At 36.8% G+C, this 6,740-nt stretch overlaps 1 pseudogene; it reads right to left on the minus strand.

Moving 5' to 3' along the window:
- Positions 1–1,712: 1,712 nt before the first annotated feature.
- Positions 1,713–2,819, minus strand: LOC120248347 (annotated as a pseudogene).
- Positions 2,820–6,740: the final 3,921 nt, after the last annotated feature.

Raw genomic sequence — 6,740 nt, forward strand, 5'->3', positions numbered from 1 at the left:
CAGAAATATTGATATTTTTCTCTAAATTTGAGTTTTCCATATTCATAAATGGCACCACTCTTATCACTCAAGTCAGACATCTTGGAGTTATGGTTCAATCATCTAATTTCGTCAAACCACAATTGATCTATTATGACCATTCTTAACTCTATCATTAAAGTAGATCCACTTCCAGAGAGATGCTGTTTCTTTCTTCCTTCAATATGACCTTGATCTGAGCCACCATCTGTTCTCACTCAGACTATTGCAGTTTTTTTCAGTGCTATGGATTGAATTTTGTCTTGTCTTCTCTTACTCCCCATCCCAGCCCCAGTCATATATTCAAGTTCTAACCCTCAATGTGATTATATTTAGACACGGGCCTTTGGGAGATAATTTGGTTTAGATGAGGTCATGAGGGTGGAGCCCTCCTGATGGGATTAGTACCCTTATAAAAAGAGATAGCAGTCAGCTTGCTCTCTCCTCTCTCAGCCATGTGAAAACACAGCCAGAAAGGCATCTTCTGCAACCTACATAGAGACTTCTTACCAGAACCTGACCATAATGGAACCTTGATCTTGGGCTTCACAGCCCCTAAAACTGTGAGAAACAAACTTCTGTTGTTTAAGCCATTCAGTCTATGGTATTTTGTTATGGCAGTCCAAACAAAGTAGCAGGCTTCCCTTGCTCCACTTTTGATTTCCTACTACCTTTTCTTTGCTTAGAAGCCATGGTGGTAATTTAAAAGCCTAAATATTTGTCCTGTATAAAACTTTCCAATGGTGTTCCTTCCCATAGAATAAAATCCCAACTCTTTGGGGCGCCTGGAAGGCTCAGTCAGTTAAGTGTCCGACTTCAACTCAGGTCATGACCTCACAGTTTGTGGGTTCAAGCCTTGCATCGCGCTCTGCGCTGACAGCTCACAGACTGGAGGCAGCTTTGGATTCTGTGGCTCCCTCTCTCTCTCCCTCTTCCTGGCTCACACCCTGTCTCTGTCTCTCAAAAATAAATAAAAACATTAAAAATTTTTTAAAAGAATAAAATCCAAACTCCTTATCCTGATCTCTTTCATATTTGCCTGTCTGATTTCTTGTTATATAATTCTCCTACTCATCTATTATGTTCCAGCCATACTAGCCTTCTTACCATATCTTTAACATGAATACTGTCTCAATATTTGGAATTCCAGATAGAAAATATTCTTCCTTTGTTCTTTTCTTCATTGGTTCCTTCTTGTCATTCATCTTAGGATCCCACCAGTTTAAATTAGCCATTATCCATTCTAAATTGTATGACCTTAGTTTAATTATCTTCTTTTTGCATGTATGTTCTTATTTACTTAGCTTATACATTGCTCTTCACTCCCTAAAATAATGCAAACTCCACTCCAGTTTATATCAACAATCTTTTTAAGTGTTTCCTATAGTAAGACATAAATATTCATTGAAACAAATTTTGTACAGAAACTAAATATGATGGTAACAGTCACTGTTGCAATAGTATCTGATAATATTTTTTTAGTCTATGAAATTAGAATTATCTAAGATTTAAGATGAAAATGCTCTTGAACTACTCATTCTATTTCTTTCAATCTATCTACTTATGTAAATCTAACCTTCAATTTTAGCTTCATAATGTATATATTATTAGTTATTTTATTTTATTATTTTATTTGTAGTATTTGTGTATTTATTTATTGTGAAGCCAACCCAGCTTTTATTTCACCAACACGTCTAGATGACCCACAGAAGCTGGAGCTTCAAGATAGGTAAGTTCAGCTTGGCTCTCCTGGATTCCATATCTTCTAGCATAGCTGTGTCCCAGGAGAAAGTCAGGAGAGTTGAAGGCACTAGTTCATACTTGAAGCCCAGGTTCTCATCCTGCAACAACTTCTGCCCTCCTGCGGCCAGCAGCTGGAAAGGCAGCCAGTCACTCTGCAAAGCCCTCCGAGGAACAAGTGCAGTAGTGGCTACACTCCACTGCCAGACATAAGAGGTCCCTTAGAGAAGGCAGCCTTTGAGGAAGCGGCTATGCAATAGCTTGTAGGCATATATTCATATTTCTAGTCCTCTTCCCTCTTCCTCCTGGTTTTGGGCAGCAGCATGCTGCAGCTCCATCGCCTGAGACCTGGGCCTCTGTCGCTGCTTGATTAAGTCTTTTGTAAGGTTGACGGGGTTCCCAGATGGATGGAACTGGCAAATCAGGGGCAAGGGCCAAACACCTGGCACTGTAGGTCCAGCTTGCCTGGCTCTGGCTTAGTGCTCAACAGCTGCTCCTTGTCCCTCTCCAGATTCTTGGGCTGTGTCAAAGAGACTTGGCTTAGGCAATAAAACTCTGGGGGCAGGGAACCCTCCCAACTGGGAACTAGAACCATTGTCTTCTGGAAACCAATGACCTCAAAAAACTCCTGGGTCCCTTACTCATAGTTAACACACTGCTGACACACCTTACTCTGCAGCTTGCTCTTTTGGTACCTCTCCTTCTCACAATGTAGGTAGACATTGTCTAATTGCTTACCAGTAATGTCTATGCTCACCTTCACCCTGTCAAATGTGTAGATCATCATCATGGAGATAGTCACTAGGTTGGTAGAAAAGTGTGTGAGAATGGCCTCCTTGACAGGGGCATCCTGCTGGACCTTCCTTCGGGTGACCACTGTGAGTAGGCAGGTGAAGTAGATTCTAGGCACCTCCCGATGGGTCAAATCTTCCTCTTTGGGCTCAGTCACCTGGGGCTTCTGGACTGCTACTGACAGTTGCTTCAGCTCTCAATTCTTTTCCCACTGGGGTTCCAGTTGTCATCTTGAGAGATGTGGGGCCTTAAGCTCTGGGCTGCTTCTGCTAGAGCAGGCCAGGACACTTTCCACTTACATCTGATCCTAACTGATAGGTCTTTGGCAGGTGACCAAATCAGAAGTGTACACTAATAATGTATTCATTGTAACATCTGTAATCACAAAAAAATGGGAAACTAAAAATTCAGCAAAAACAGAATGACTAACCATATAATACATGTGTCATATTGCATAACATTCCAAAGATATGACATTGTGGATTATAAGACATACAATTATTTATAAAACACCAAAGAGAAAAGAGATCTGAGGCAATTGCAACTATATAACAGTATTTATGATAGGCTCTAAGTAAACAAGAAATCTTTACATCTTAGAAACAAATAAATATAGTTTACCAGGGGGTGGTTTAAAATAATGAAATGTTTCATATATATTGAGATAGTTCTAAAATAGTTGCAAGTATGTGTTTGTGCATATGCATGTACAATACACGCAGGAGGTGGTGTGCTGGCAAAAGTTTGAGAACTGGCTTTTCCCCTACGATGACTTTCTCCCAAGTTCATATTCATAGTATTTATCAATTTCATAGTGTAAATATTCTCCCTATGCCTCAGGTCAAGTCACCAATATGATGACAATGTTGATTTGAGAAAAGATGCTTTTGTAGGCCAGTAAGAGCCAACTCCAGCATACTATATAGCTATGAATAGAGTCCAGGGCCTATCTAATCTGCTGTGTATCTAGGTATCTATCTCTCTGAATACATATAACTGTGTGTATTTATGTATGTAAGAATGTCCATATATGCATGTTTATGTTTTATAAAAGATTTGTATGTAGTTATGGAAGTTGGTGGAAATTTGGAGTTGTTTTCTTGACAGAACACTGTTTAACAGGCATAACACACTAGCTGATGTCTCCTCTTCATCCATAAAATATATTGACTGTGGATGCCCAGGGCAGGCTGAAAATTAGTGATTAGTAGGTTACTCTCAATTATGGTCATGAGCTTCTCCTCCCACCAAAAGAGTTGCGTGCTTAACAACATTATGTTGTTTTGTTTCCAAGTCTGTTTAGACTGGCGGCACATTTTCTTATAATTGCTTCATCTGTTTAACAATCACAAACACCTATAAAATATAAATGAAAAAGAAAGAGCATTGTTGTTTTTGTGAAAACAAAATTAAGTAATTTTATATAACCTAATAATGTTACATTAACAAAAAATCACTGATGCCGTTTTGAGAAGAGGACAAGAAAGTTATGAAATATTGGGCAATATATATTTTAAAAGTCTAAGAATGTCCTGCATTCGAATTATTTTTTTAAGTATTATTGAGAATTCATTCCCTTTAAATCAAAATCAAAGGTCAAAGAAGGTGTGCTATTTGCAAGAAAATAATAATGTCAAGAACACTATAATAATCTGAAAGAAAAGACTTTGACTGTATGTGGTGGCTGTGTAAATGTCCACTTTGCCCAGCTGAACTCAATCTCCCAGGATGCTCTTTACTGTATATTCTGGTTAAGGTAGTCCACAATAAACATTTTTGAGCTAGGTTTAGAGGGTTGCAGTAAAGTAGCAGCCATATTGCTTTTTTATATTCAGAAGGTCAGGGTCAGTGTCATCGGGCACTTTCTTAGCTGATACACATTCATGGTCTTTTAGTTATTTGAGACTTAACTTGTCGCACAGAGTTCAGCCTGTGACAGTTCTACCTCCCTTAGTCCTCCTTTGGACTCTGATTCCTGGGTCAAGTGTGTGTTTAGTTCTGAGAAGAGTGTCAGTTTCTCCTATACAACATCTACACCAAGTTAGTGAGAACTGATAGGGGGTCCAGTCCCTATGTGGGTACCTATGGATGCTCGTGGGGTTCTGGTAGTTCTTGTTCTCTCCCACTGCACATTCATCACCCCTTCCCAACAGCCTGTCCTGCAGAAGTCAAGCCCCAGCATTAGACATGAAGGTGATAGGTATACGTTCTCAAAATATGATGTAACATAGTATGTGTTGAGTTAAACTACATTCATTTACCTGTGATTCTTTAGGTATTATTTTTCCTATTTGACTAAAACCACTGGTAATTATGGTTACCAGCCAGATAACAAGACTGCATGTACTCTAGATACTCAATAATAGTTATTGCAAATTGAGAAAAATCACTATTACAAAGCTGAAGAGTATGAAAGGCAACACATTTATAATACTAACTCAGCAGCATACATCTTATCTCCAGTAAAAGAAAAAAAAATCATACCCTATAATCTAACAAACACATTTGCACTATTTACCTTAAAAAATAGTATTGCACCTAAAGATGTGTACATTAGGATGCTTATATTACTTTCAAATAAAAAATTATAGAAACATCTCTATTTCTGATAAAATAGGAAAATAGTTAAGTAAATGAGGATAAACCTGTATGATGAAGAACATAAATTGTTAAAAGAAGTATCTCAGCTGTAGGAAAATATCAATGATTTAATTTAATATTTTAATTCACTGTTATAATTGATCATTTAAAGTGAGATATGAAACCGAATATGTGACAATATGTATATTTGTGCATTTCTGGGTTTAAGTTTGTGAATGAATGAGAGCCTAAAAGAAAATATTTCATAATATCAAGAGAATTTCATTTCTGAATGCAGGCATGATAGGTGATATTGTTGCATTTAAGTTCTTCATTTTCCAAATTCTTTCCTATTATTTTCATGATGATTAAACATATTTAAGTATATTTCAAAAAATGCATATTATTAAGATTAGAAAGGTACAACACAGAGATCCTTCTTATATTTTTATAATAAATATCATTTAGGACACAAATTATTTTTTATTATTTCTCTTAGGCCCAGAGAATATTGTGAAATGTGGATATTTTGGCATCTCTACAGCCTCAAATTTTGTTTTATATTTAGAACTATTGTCCTAGGAGTATACTGTCAAGGGAATATACAAAGTATACTATTAATCTACATATTTTCTATATATAATTTTCTATATATAATCTATATAGTTCTATATCTATTAATCACATATTTTCTAAACACTGGGATTGGTCATCTTCCACAGCATTTTGGCACATGTCTCTTATCCATAATCACCCCTGCTGTAACCCATAAAGTCTATGCCTCATGTTATACTGTATCACTGAAGTGCACTTTCTCTTTACTTTATCATGAACTGTAATGGCTAGACCATGCACTTCATACTCTGAACACTCAATTTTCAAAATCACAGTCTCCAATCACATTCTTTCCTTTTCTTAATCCCCAGATCCAAGTATATCAGGCATTAGACCCCACCATTCCTTTCTAATCTGCTGAGGCCTTTTGGTATTGCTATGCATTTTCTTATTTGCAATAGGTCCCATAATTCATCACTTCAATAGTTGCTTAGTTATATCCAGAAAACCCTTGTCCCTATTCTTCTTGAGGCTTCTACTTTGAAGAAGCCGTGGCCAAGTAAAGCATTCTTTTTTTCCATGAAACTACATATAAGCCATTCATCGCAATGACCTCCATTCTATCTATCCTGCAAAATCAATATATTAGCTCTGATTTATGTTTTGCCTTTAGCACTTTCTGACCATTTGTGTGTGTGTGTGTTGTCTCTTGTTTGATCATTTTCAAATTCCTACAGATTTCTTTTATTCAAATTCAACTTGATTATTTTAAACAGAAGGCTGCTATATCTCAATTTCTCAAGAACATAGAGATCATCGACAAAGCATATTCTCAAGCTCTATTCCCAAATTATTAATTACTTCTTCTTTATCTCAGGAAGTAAATATCACATCTCATAACCAAGGATAATCCAAACATCTATACTCTTGCTTTTCCTACCAATTCCCATCTACACAAATATGTTGTTTAATGTTCTTCTCTCTCTCTCTCTCTCTGAATAATTTTTCTATTACACCAAGATTTAACCACCTAAAGTAACACACTTTTGTGGGTC

This window comes from Hyaena hyaena, unplaced genomic scaffold (genome assembly GCF_003009895.1).
Source record: "Hyaena hyaena isolate Hyena2069 unplaced genomic scaffold, ASM300989v1 scaffold_581, whole genome shotgun sequence".
NCBI classification, from domain to species: Eukaryota; Metazoa; Chordata; class Mammalia; order Carnivora; family Hyaenidae; genus Hyaena; species Hyaena hyaena.